Raw genomic sequence first — 13,409 nt, forward strand, 5'->3', positions numbered from 1 at the left:
GTTATCAGGTTTCTAGTCGTTAGAGATACAAGCATGAAGAAGACAGGTCTGTCTTTAGCTTAGACTAAAGCCAGACTTCAACACATGCCCAGCGGGTGTACACAGTCGCCTTAATGAGACGCACAGATGGGGATTTAACCAATACCCAGCGCTGAGCGCTGAATTAACACACAGAGCTTTACTTCTGAAGTAATCTTAAAGTCCATCTATTGAGAGGCAAAAAAAAAATTTTTTTTTGTAAAATTCAAATCATGCTGTTTAGATATCTAAAACCAGCATTTAAGTTGGGTGTGGTATACATGCCTGTAATCTCAGCACCGGAGAGGCTGATGCAGGAGGATCACAAGTTTGAGGCTAGCCTGGGCCACACAGCAAAATCCTGTCTCAGAAAACCAAAAGCAGAAAATAAATTTCTCAAGCCAGCATTTACTAAGGAAGGAGAGTTCATTCCTCGAGGCACACGCCCTATAGGTGTATGGAGGCCAGGGAGCCGGCTCTTGGTGATGCTGAGAGCACCATGGATGCTGATGGCCTTGCCACAAACTTCCCCCCCATGTCCCCCCCATCCCCCCCACCCCCCAAGCCCGGCAGAAGGAGGCGCCATACTGACTGCTGTTCTTTTGTCAGTCTGCTGACGGTTGAGTCAGTGTTAAGAAGCATCTGCTCAAGTGTCCTGATTCTCGCTGAAAGCTGCCCGGGCCCCTGGTCGGCCAGCACACCAGGTCTTCCCACCCAGGACCCTCCGCTCAGGCCCGGCAGCAGCGTCTGGACACAAAGCAGTTAGGCCAACCCCAGGAGCTGCTCACCCTCACCCACAGCGGGGCCTCTGAGATTCTGGGAAAGAAGCCATAGGCGGTTGTCAATCAAATTCAATGTCATCCACAGAGCAAGGCTATCAAAAGAAGAAGTGAGTACCTGCTTCATCACAGAGACCTGGGACCCAGCCTGTCCGCGGAGGCCCGGCTCACAGAGCACAGGCGACATGGGCCCCTGAGCATTCCCCGGCTGCGACTTCATCCTGGGCCCAAGGTCTCCGCGATTGCCACTAAGGCGTCTACAGTGTTTAAAACAACAGTATCCATTTTACTGATTTACCAACGTGCTAAGCTAACCCACTTTATGATGGCTTTCTAAATGTACCCCCCACACACATGTGTGGACAAGAAATTTGGATTCTTTTAGTTTCCGGTACTGAATAAAAGTAGTCACTAGGTGTTGTAAAGATAGTAGTTTGTCCAGCATTCTCAATCGAAAAGAAAAGTAAATTATGTCAAAAATATAAATGCAGCCAGGCATGATGGTTCATAGCTATAAGCCCAGCTACTCAGGAGGATTAAAGTTCAGGCAAAAAAAAGTTAGCAAGACTCTATCTCAAAAAACGAGTTGGGCTGAATGCAGTAGCTCACGTCTGTAATCCTGGCTATTTGGGAAGCTGAGATGAGTTTGATGCCAGCCCAGGCAAAAAGAGTTCATGAGACCCCATCCCAATGGGAAAGGCTGGGTAAGATGACACACGCCTCTTGTCCCAGCTACTGTGGAGGAATGAAATAAGGGGATCACAGTCCAGGCTGGATCAGACAAAAACTAAACCCTATCTCCAAACTAGCCAGAGCAAGAGGGCTGGAGGAGCAGCTCAAGTGGCAGGGACCCAGCCTAGCAAGCACAGAGCCCTGAGTTCAAGCTCCAGTCTCATCAAAAGAAGAAAAGGCAAGGTATGGTGGCATGCCCCTGTAAGCCCAGCCTCTGCAGAGATGGAGGTAGGAGGATCATGATCCAAACCAAAGCCGGACAAAAGCTCTCTGAAAACATGACTAAAGCAAGAAGGCAGGAAGGAAGGAGGACACTTGTTCGTACATAGTATACATACAAACACACACACACAGAAGTTACTGCCAGCTTTCACACCCGACGTTTAAACGCCGTCACCCTGCAGTCTTTCTCCTGTCTCAGTGACAAAGCACTCTTGGGAAGTTGGGTAAGGGGCTGCCACAGGTTAAGGGGTCTCGTTTGTGATTCTGAACTGTTAGTGTGGCATGTTGCTGACCGTGGTCAGTTACGAGATGAAGGAGGAGGAATGTGACAATACGAAAAACTATTTTAAACCAGATTGTCCTGGAAAGTCCAAATCGTAGACTGACAATCTATAAGTTAAGCTTGTTTGCTTTTTCTACTCTCCAGACACTATATGGTTGCAGAAGAGCACACAAAAATATTCGAGTATTTTTTCTCACTGGCTGATAGTCCAGAAAAAGGAAACACCGTGATCTAACAGCAAGAGTTCTTGAGAAAAGCGAGAGAGCAGCCCACGCCATTGACTTCTGCTTATTTAACAACTAGATGACGATGGCCAAGTAAAACAAGCTTGCTACCCTGCGGAGTTTCAGAAGTTCAGTTTCCTTCTCTTCATACCTGCGTCATTTACACGCACTGTGACTTGTCCAGTTGCACTGTGAACTCACCTTCGCTGTCCCATGTAGCCTCGCTCACTCTGCTTAAGCAATCTGGGTGACTGACGATCATTTTGAAATGGTTGTAAAGGTCTACTTCTGACAAAACTGAGCTGGTTTTAGAGCAACACTCCTAGCAAGGGCAATTTAAAAATCTGAAAAAAAAAAAAAAACCACAGCACACTTTGGTTTGAAGCCATTGCAACTAGTATCTTCAGGTCCGAGGTAAGAAAGAGTTGCAAAGGCAAAGGAAGCATGCCCAACATTTGGGGACACCAGGCCAAAATCCCTACCAGGTGTTTGGGGGGTAGTGGGGCGAGTTGAATTTCCACGCAATCTCTGCCCCACTGGCCCTGCGGTGGGCACACGGCTAGTAGCTGGGGAGTGCTTCTGGGCTAGAACTCTCAGCTTCTGAAAGACTTGAAATTTGAGCCACACCTGGGAGCAGGGGAGAGGCCTGGGGAGACTTGGCTGTAAGAGGGCGAGGTTCTGCTGAGGAAGTGGGGAAGCAATTGCAGACCTGGAGGGCAGCCATGCTTCCCCCCAAGGAGAAGGCCCTGAAGACCCAAGGGGGAGAAAAAGCAAACCCCACGGAGCCTCACAAAGCCCAAGGGCTGCTGGAGGAGAAAGGTGTTGGCCTCGAAAGAAAGAAAGGGAGGGTCCTGGACACTATGGGACACCTAATGGGGACATTTGAGCTTCGAACTTCAGCAGCACTGGTCAGTGTAAGGTGACATTTCAGGGGGACACAGACTGCTCAGCAAGACCTGGAGATCCAAGACTCTGCACTTCTCACAAGCACAGGGACTGTGGCAAATAACCCCTGGACACCCTGGCTGGCCAGGATCTAAGCAAGGGATGGGGTGAGAGAGGAACGCCAGAGGCAGAGGGACAAGGCCCAGGCCAGGCAGGCCAGGGCAGGGCTGGATGAGCAGAAGTGAGAGGAAGGTGAGTCCAGTGGTCCCGAGGCTCTGAGCCCTACAGGAGGAGGGACGGGCAAGTTTCCCAAGCAGAAGGGACTGTGGAGAGGCCCTGAGGTGGGGACAGGTGACCGCATCCTCAGGAAGACAGATGGTCATCAGGCGATCCCAGCAGCAGCCCCAGGAAGGCTATGGGGCAGAGGAGCACAGAGCCTGTCCCAGGACTCATGCCAGGCCAGGGGCCCTTGGGAAAAACTGGGACATAGGCAAGGCCAGGAGGAAAGGCAGGGTGCAGGGTGCCAGCCCAGGCAACAAACACCCAAGGGCCACACCTGGGCAGAAGAAGCAGTTCAGGAAGGCCGAGGTGAGGAAGAACACCTGAGGGTCGGTCCCAGCTGGGAGCCCCAGAGCACCATGCCAGGAGCAGATATGTGACCACAGCCCCCAGCTAGCACACTCCCCGGCTAAGGTTTATCCCCAAGCTAGCGAGGAGGTGGTCCAGGAATGAAGGAGGTGTGACATAAAGTCAGGCGTTAGGCACAGTCACACTGACCAGAAGAGATCACAGGCTCCAAGGAGGTGAATGGCAGCGCCTTGTAACTGCCAGAGCTCTGGGTTGTGACACTGAGTGACTTTCACCGGTTCCTTCACTCTCATTTTCTAGTGACTGTGTGTTATATTTAGAGAGGCAAATGGTGCTTTCAAATAAACTTAGCTAGGTGCTGTGGGGCACCTCTAGTCCCAGCTCCTCGGGAGGCTGCGGCTGGGGGGGTCACCTGGACCCAGAGTTCAAGGCCATCTCAGGCAACAGAGTGTGACCCCACCTCAAGAAAAAAATACAAAAAAAAAAACTCCACCCCAAACAATGGAACTGTGATTACCACAGGCACCCAGAGAGGCGCTGGAGACAGAAATGAGGCAGCTGGTGACTGCTGGGGGGACGTCTGTGCTGAGGAACGTGGCACTTGGTTTCAAGTGCGGACCGTGCAGGGGCCGCAAGCTCTGGCCTCTGCTTCAGCCTGAGCCTCGCTGTCCCAGAAGCTTCCTCCTGCACCTCCCAACAGCTGTCCCACCTCTGAGGGGCTTCGCTGCCCAGGCCCAGGGACCCCTCCCCACTGGGGCACTTCTGTCCCCCCCTCAGGTCCGGCCCCTCCTTCCTCTGACCTGCCCCTCTCCGCCACTAGACCCTAAGCGGGGACATTTCGCCTCCTTGTGTCCCCAGTAGCCCACAGAGGAGGCCACACTGTGGCTGAGGCAGGGCGGGGGGTGAAGGGAGCGTTGGGTGGGAAATGTGAGGTGAGGGCTGCACGGAGCACTCAGGATCAGAAGACCCAGGCTCGGCAGAAAGAGGAAAGTTAGCGAGCTAGAGGGGTTAGCACGGAAACCATGGTATGAGGTGTCCCAGGCAGGGTGCATCGGTGCCAGCCTGTGGCCCCCACAGTGGGCGGGAGAGGACAAGTGACCCGAGGGAAGCACGCCACACTCTCACACAGGAAGCTGGAGTTTCTGAGAGAAACAGAAAGAAGCAGGCTGGCAATTGTGAGTGCAGGAGCAGCACACGGATGGAAGGCCCACACTCGTTCAGGCCTCTAGTGCGTCACAGCCTGCCCTTTACACAGCACAGTCAGTCATTCAAAGGCCTGGAATGCCCAGGCCTCCTTCCAATAAATTCCTTTTCATTCAAAATAATCACGGATTTGGTTTCTGAAACTTGAAACCACACAACAGCAGCAGTTTCAAACAGATTAGTGCAAAGCTAAAATGTATAAAATGCAATGAGTGAACAAATATACTGAGGAAGGTGATGTCATGGGTGATTGAATAGTCAGTTAATGACTCTCTTTCTCTCTACTTCCTACCACTATCTTTCCAGGCAGAAATGGTTTAGTAATCCCCTTAAGAGTCGAAAAGAATACTCTTGCCCTAGCCCAGTTGCACTTTCATTGTGTGTTAAACACAACCTGATTATACTATTTTAAGGAAAATAAATGTTTTTAATAGGCTTAAAAGTATGTGTGGAGATTCCATTTTTCAAGATTATAGACAATGGGCTAGTTATGGCATGCACACTTGTAATCCCAGCACTCAGGAAGCTGAGGCAAGAGGATCACTAGCTCAAGGCCAGCCTGGGCTACATAGTGAGACCGTCTAAAAAAACCAAAAGGCGTGAGATGAGTGACAGGGCAGAAGGGCAGAATGCACAGTGACCCTGCCTTCCAAAAGTTTCTTTGTCTGGGGTGGTGGTGGGGAGAACACTTGGCATGCTGAACAGTACTCCTGTGTTTGCCTTCTGTGCCAGGAATACTCACCAAACCAGGCGGCCAGAGGCCCACGCCTGTAATCCTAGCTACTCGGAGGCAGAGATCAGTAGAGGATCGGGGTTCAAAGCCAGCCCCAGGAACTAGTTCCTGAGACCCCCATCTTGAAAATACCCATCACAAAAAGGGCTGCTGGGGTGGCTCAAGGTGTAGGCCCTGAGTTCAAGCCCCAGTACTAGAAAGAAAGGAAAGAAAAGGGCAAGAGGAGGGGAGGAGAGGGGAGGAGAGGGGAGGAGAGGGAGGAAGAAAAGGCTTGGCCATATTTACTGGATAAGTAACAATTAGAATATCCCACCCAAAATGCATTACTCTCATAACTGCAGCTAAATGATTATCACTCAAGATCGCTCACCAGCTAAAGCTCGTGCCAGTTCAATCCTTTTGTCTATTCAGCCACGTCAAGTTCTGAAACACTAAAAATAAAAGCAGGTGCCTTTTTAACAGAATATTCTGATTTTTTCACTCTGACAATCACTCAGGACAGGGAATCCAGCACCTGCCTAACCTCCTGGACTGAGAATTCCCCGCTTGCTTTTTAACCACCCAGTTCCCCAGGTGAGTCTGAGTTCACAAGTCTGGGTTGGAGCCCAGGGACCTAGATCAAGTACCCCAGGAGCTGTTAGGAGAAACACTGGACTCCACCATGGCGGTGCTTCTTCCCTGTTGCTATCTGAACTGCTGACGCCATTTGCTGTGTTCCCAAGTAGAAGTGTGACTGGGAGACTCTAAGGTAAGGCTCTCTCTGTTTTTTCCGACCTGGGGTTCCCTGGGCATCTTGGGTTTGATCTGTCTCATAAAATTTGATACATTATTTTTTGAATAATTTATCTGCCATTCTTTCTCTCCATTTCCATGGGAATTTTAACTGCATGTATTTCAGACTACCTGAAATTGCCTACAGTAGTCACCAAAGCACTGCTTTAAAAAAAAATGAAAAAAAAAAAAAAGATTCTTCTCTTCAGATTTGATCATTTCCATCGATCTGTTTTGAAGGTTCAGCAGTCCTTTCTTCCGCAGTCAGATGTTACATAGTGAAATTTTCATGGTACACGTTACATGTTGGTTGTGGTTCTAGTATTCCACGTGGCTCTTTTCCACAGCCCCTTCTCTCTGTTCATTCATGAGACTCATCTTTTCCTTTAAGTCTTTGGATGTTTTCATCATCGCTGCTCCAAGTCCTAGAATGCTTACTTCAACACCTACATGAGGTAGCGGTCTGTTTTTACCAATCGGTTTTTCTCGCTCATGGGTCATATTTTCTGCTTCTTCACGTCTGATTTCTTACTGTACCATGTGTCATGAATGTTTTAAGCAGTTTGGATTAAGTCAGCTTCCGATATAACTTGCTGAGTTTTTTTCTGTCGTAAGTTACTGTTTTGTTTTGTTTTTTTTCCAGTGGAACTGGGGTTTGATCTCAGGGCTTCACACTTGCAAAGCAGGCTCTCTCCAGCTTGAGCCACACCTCCTGTCCTGACGTGAGTTACTGTTGTATATATTTGTTTACCCAGAATAGGCTACTATTATTCTTTAGTGGGGAGGACTCTTTTTGGTTTTAAACTCAGTCCTGAGGTACTGCCCTTTCTCTGTGACATAACCTTCTCAGTCTTACCTGTTCAATGTATTCAGCAAGGTCACAACTTCAATGTCACCTCCTTAATTGTAACCAAATATCACTTTTCTGCTTTCAGGTTCACAACAGGACATGTGAAGTCCTGCCTGGGACAATCACAGCCTAGCCCTCAGTTAGGGATTCACACAATAAATCCCCACACAACTTTGGTTTCTGGCACAGCTCCCTTCTTCTCTGGTGCCCTGTTCTGCAGCCTCAGCTGCTTCAGCCAGACCCTGATCCATTGGCACTAACGCCCAGTTCAGCCTGGTTCTACCTCCCTGTATGGGGGCAGGCGGGAAGTCAGGGTAATTGTAGGGCTTATTTTGTATGTTCCCATATCTCAAGATCTCAGGGCGGAACTGCCTGTTATTAAATGCCTGGAAAAGTTCAGTCATATACTGTGCCCATTTGTAATTAATTTATTAATGCTACAGAGAATTGTATGCCAGTTTCTCTGCCCAAGAGAAAGTCAGGCAACACAATGATAATTATGGTTGCAAAACACAGGTTCTCAGCCGCGATTGCACATTGGAACACCGTGACAATTTGTGTCTGTTTAACACTACTGCCCCCAGAGTGGGTTTTTTTGACAAGTTCTCCAAGTGACCTGAAGCTATAGCCAAGGTTGAGACATAATCTCAGTACATCTCAGTGTTCCTACTCTGGCTTCTTTCACACATTTCAGGCTCCTTTTGGAGACAAAAAAAATGCCTAAGTCAGTCTGGCCTCCTTGACTCAGCCTGTGAAGAGGGCTGTGATAGCTTCTTGTGTGCACAAGACAGCAAGGACCTTGTCCTCTGCATTAAGACCTGCTTGAGCAGCTGCTTCCAGTTCCCATCGACTTGATGAAGAATTTGCTGTCACTGGGAGTGTTACTCTGCTTTTGGAGGTGATTTGATTCAACTCTAGCAAAACCACGTTCTTACACAACATCCAAATGTGATTCCTGATCGCTTCGGAGATTTAATCCTGAGGCTGCTCGAACAGAACCAGGGCAGCACACTGAATGTGTCTGCTACAAGCTATCTTCAGGATGCGACCGGGTTCAAGCAGCAAGCCAGGCCAATTCCCATGAATCCTAGTCACTAGCTGCAGAGTGACAGCACCAGGGGTGCAGAAAGTATCTGGAGAATGACAGAAATGTCCAGAGAACACAGCTTTCCACATTTTGATCTTGTATCCTTATAAGTGCCATAGTAGATTTTCCAAAAGAATGCTCTATTTATTTTCTTTATTGATATACCTAAAAACCCATTTAGCATCATTAAGAATGATAATATTTTATAGAGAGGTTGAGCAACCCTTATCCAAAATACTTGGGTACAGTGTTTCATATTTCACTATGGAATATTTGCATCTGTATAATAAGATATCTTGAGGATGAGGTTCAAGTAAACACAGAATTCATTTGTTTCCTATATACCTTATGCTCATACCCTAAAGGTAATTTTATACACTATTTTTAGTGTGCCTGCATTTTTTCTGTGACTGGTCTCCCGATACCAGCTGTGGATACTTATGAGGAAATGTTGGTGCTCAAAAGTTTCAAATTTCAGAGCATTTCAGATTTTGGATTTTTAGATTAATGATGTCCATCCTGTATAATACATACATTATACAAATATAGGTATGCATTACATTTGGAAGTTCTATTTAAAATTTTTCAGATACTTACTTTAAGCATAACTATACATCTCAAGTCATAAACCATAGGAGTGGGATTCTGACAGTCACTTCTAATAGCATCGTTCTAAAAGTTGGGTCTAAGGGAATTATCTCTGTTCTGATCCAGCCCTGATATTCCAGGTTTTTCTTCCTCCTTCATCTGTGACTTTTCAGTCTTCCTCACTGTTCTATTTATTTTATATATATACTGTCCATTAATCTGTTCTTGGATAATCACTTTTCTTGTAGCAAAGTCCTCATGAGTAAGGGAAGAATGTCCTTAATGTACAACTATTCAAGCCACGGTTTAAAGACTTTGTTCCACAAATATCCATACAGAGATCACTTTTTTCCAAAGATCTCTGTCCTGATCGTGACACAAGTAGGTTGCCATTATTAGAAATAAAGTCAGTGGTGGTCCATTTTCAAGGCAAGGCATTTAACCCTGAGTGGATAATTACTAGGCACTTGCTTACATATCAACTTGCAGAAGTGATGAAACTCATACACCAGAAAAGCCACAAACAGGATGTTAGGGGAGGGCCAACTGACAAGGCAACTTAAAGTGGGAGGGGTAAATGATTGGATGAGGAAATGGGTAAAGCTATGTACATGCCAGAAAGCACACATCACAGGGAGGCCTTCCCGCCACAGAGACAAAGGGAGGTGGAGACTTAAATCCACTTTTAATTGGACCAATCCCAAAAGTGACAGATTTTAAAATAAACCAATAGGAAATAGTGAAGCTTAGGCATGTCCAGGAAAGACTGTATATAATGTAGTATCCATCCAATGAGGAACCTATGAGGAGGAACCTGCCAGCTAGCATAAAATGCCATTGAACCCTCTGAGTGTGCCCGTTTTCCCCAGACACCCGATCTTGCAAGACTACCATTGAAGTCTAGCTTTCACTGTACTTCACGTGTCTCTGAGTTCATTCTCTGAGTTTGGACAGATGAGCGTGTTCCTCACACCATTTTTTAATGTAATGTGTCCCTATAATAAACTCCCTCATGTTCTTGGTGAACCAAACAGAGCTGAAACAAGTCATCTCCCTCTTTCTTAGCGTCAAGCTATGGACCAGACATTGCATTGGGCCTTAACATATGTATTTGGCCAGTGGCATGACTTTGAGGCAGACACCATTAATTTTCTCCCTGTTTTCCTGTCCCTCCCTTCTTCTATTTCGCAAAGGCAGCAAGGTACACAGCTTAAAGTGCACCTTTTCACATGCTCCCTTACTGCAGAATTAGTTTGGTTCTAGCAAACAAGATACATGGAGTCTGCTAGGATCTCTGAGGATTTCCTGATAATTGAGGATCAGCCTGACGGGGCAGCCCTCATACCCATCTTGCAGTCGTTGAACAATGAACCAAAGTACCAAGTGCAAAGAAAGCACCAAGCTCTGCATGTGTGGTTAAGCTGCTACATCAGCCTAAGACTTTGGACTTTGAGTCTTTTTAACATGAGAAAAATAAAGCCCTTTTTTGCTTAAATGAGCATAAGTCAGGTTTTCTATTACTTGCAGCTGAAAATTTTTCAATTGAATCCCATGTGAATATTTCTGCTTTTCAGATGAGGAAAGCAAAAGTCCACAGAGTGTTTTGGAGTGAGCCAATGGGAAGGCATTTAAAAGACTTCAATCTCTCCTGGTTCCTTCCTGCTTCAGAGCACTTTGCTTCATGGTGGCAGATAAAAACTCTTAGGTACTCTTCCTAGCAGAACCCTGCTTGGGATCTGTGCCTTTGGTTAAAAGAACAGTACAGAAGTGATGCTAGGGACTGAAAGTGTCTACTTCCTGTCTCTTGGAACTTTCTCTTGAAAACCCAAACCATGTAAGAAGTCTCACCCTTCTGAGACCACCAAACTACAGAGGTGACATAATGGCATTCTGATCAACAATCCCAACTGCCTCAACTAGATGGAATGTCAGATGCATGAGTGTGGCCATCTTGGATACTTCTGACCAGTCCCTCTTCCAGCTGAATTCCATCGAGTGACATCTGTGGACATCATATGGAGCAGAAGAATCACCCAGCTTCACCCTATCCAGGTTTCAGACCACAAAATCTCAATGCATCAATTGCTATGTTAAAAACACGAAGGTTTGGGATAGTTTAAGTGGCAAGAGCTATTGATCAATAGTCATGAATAATTGATTATAAAATATCAGACTCTATTAGAGTTGCCTCCTCTGTGTGAATTACTTCTGAATCGCTCTGTGAATCATGGCCACAGCTCTTACATCTTATCCATCTGAACCTAGGCACTCCATTCATATCCTTTGTTTTGCTGCCAAGTATCCCCTGAGCAGAGTGGAAAGAATTCAGTCTCTGGCCCTTGGGTTGCAGGAATAACTTGAAAGCTTCTAGTTTTAACAACAGGCATTCTGAGCCTGTGAGTATCTCCTTCTTTATACAAATATAAGGAACACTGGAGAAACAGAACATTTAAAAACACTTGTGCATTAAATACTTTAAGTATTAAAGTGTATTAAATACTTTATACACTTGTGCATGGAAGCAATGCTAGGAATCTCTCTGTATAGCTATCCTTATCTCAACTAGTAAAAATGCTTTGTCTTTATTGCTTATGTCTTCAACAAAATTGGAGAAAATGGCAGAACCAGTCCTGCCTGGAAGTGAGGGGGTGGGGGGAGAGAAAGGGGGTGGGGGACAGGGAGGAGAAATGGCCCAAACGATGTGTGCACATATGAATAAATGAATAAATTTTTAAAAATACTATGCATTATGTTAATATTTTAGAAAGATCAACATGATTTTCAATGTGTATGATTTTTTTAAATATTGGTTGAATGTTCTATAATAGAGCAATTTGAAGATCTGGTTTTAAAATGCTGTGCCCAAGATTTCTTTTAAAAAGTTAGTACTGACATACTCAATGTTAAAATATATTCCTTAACCATGAGGAACTGGGTTCTGATTTTCTGTTGTACTTTTGGTTTTCAAAAATATCATCCAGAAATTGTATCTCTGAAAACTTTCCATGTCAGGAAATGTAAGCAAATTTGAAAAATAGTTTTATATATAAGTAAATCGTGTAACTCATCTTGAAGTTCAATAGCCCTTTTGAAAGACCTTTCTGTGAGAGCCAGTGACCATCTGTATGGTACAAAATGTTTTCATAGACATTTCTAGTGTGGTTAATCTTGATTGTCAATTTGATTGAATTAAGAGATACCTAGAAGATTAGTAAAATGCACTACATGTGTCTGGAAGGGCATCTCCAGAGACTACTAACTAAGGGGGAAAGACCTGCCATAAATATGGGTGACACTATCCCACAGGCTGGGGACCCAGATAAAGTAAAAGTAAAAGAAGGAAGCACCTTGCCACAGGCATTTTCTCTCCCTGCTTGTGAGATGTCAAGTGGGAACAGAACTTTACAGAATTGGACCAGATACCATTGGCGTCTACATTTTATCCATGCTCTGATACTTTGAGTGATGCTGGATTTAAAAGCAATGCATTCATTAACTGGTGGAGGGAGTTTCAAGGTGGCTCAGCATTCAGGCTATCTCATAGTTATTGCTACCTGCCTTTAGCTGAGTTAACAGTGAAATTTTTGAGCAAATAGTAGAATGGAAAGATCTGGAAAATTTGCAGTTTGCCCAGAAAAGAACCACGTATTATACTGGGGCTAAGGAAAGTATGGCTGCTAAAGCAAGTACAGCCACTTAAAAGCCAAGCACTTTGCATTGGGATAATAGGAAGAATACAGTGAAAGTATCTCAGGATTGGCCATTCCCTACCCATCACCCATCACAGGCTCAAGGGTGGAAAGGCTTTAACTCTTTCAAAAGACTTTGCTTTAACTAGAGAACTCTCAGACTCCCTGCTTGCAGAAGGCTGTCTAGGGAAGTTTTTCTTGCATTCTTCCATCTGGGCACTCAGAGACCACTGTTGCCATGATTCAAGGGGGAGCAGTTATGTTCAAGCTGGCAGCAGACCTTGGCCTCAACCATGTGATGGTAGTTTTGTAGGCATACAGATGCAAAACTTACAGGATCATGGAGGTTTCCACCAGATTTCAAAGGAAGGCGTGAAAGGTCAGATACTATGTGGCAGGGTCAGGATCCCTGTAGGCAGCCCCAGAGAGGGTAATCTGTGAAAGTATGAGAATGAAATAAAAAATGGGTCCAGAGACCTCAGGAAGTTAGAGATGCCAGGGATGTAGACTATCTCCCAAGGAAAACCACAGGCAGTGAGGACAGACAGCACAAAAAAAGAGGCCATTTACAACTGGCAAGGCCATAAGGGTGGGGCGTACAAACCCACTGGAGCTCACATCATGGCACCACATCCATGGATACTGGGCATGAATATACAGGGTTTAGTGTTTGTCCTACTGGGTTTTTGTCTTGCTTTGATCTGATCCTTCCTTGCTGTCTTCCTAGTCCTCCCTTTTGGAATAGGAATGTGTACCT

At 45.8% G+C, this 13,409-nt stretch overlaps 1 long non-coding RNA gene across 16 annotated transcripts in view; it reads right to left on the reverse strand.

Moving 5' to 3' along the window:
• The window catches only part of LOC141422604 (uncharacterized), a 182,860-nt gene that overhangs the window by 123,449 nt on the left and 46,002 nt on the right, over window positions 1-13,409 (reverse strand). The window contains exons 7-8 of one of the 16 annotated variants that reach the window (XR_012447291.1): window positions 12,987-13,087; window positions 2,460-2,602 (exon numbers count right to left, since the gene is read on the reverse strand). The exons of 14 other annotated variants lie outside the window; for them this stretch is intronic. This is a non-coding gene — a long non-coding RNA (uncharacterized lncRNA). The remainder of the gene's footprint in view (window positions 1-2,459; window positions 2,603-12,986; window positions 13,088-13,409) is intronic. One more of the 16 variants, XR_012447292.1, reaches the window with a different exon arrangement.

The sequence above is a fragment of the Castor canadensis genome, chromosome 1 (assembly GCF_047511655.1).
Source record: "Castor canadensis chromosome 1, mCasCan1.hap1v2, whole genome shotgun sequence".
Classification (NCBI taxonomy): Eukaryota; Metazoa; Chordata; class Mammalia; order Rodentia; family Castoridae; genus Castor; species Castor canadensis.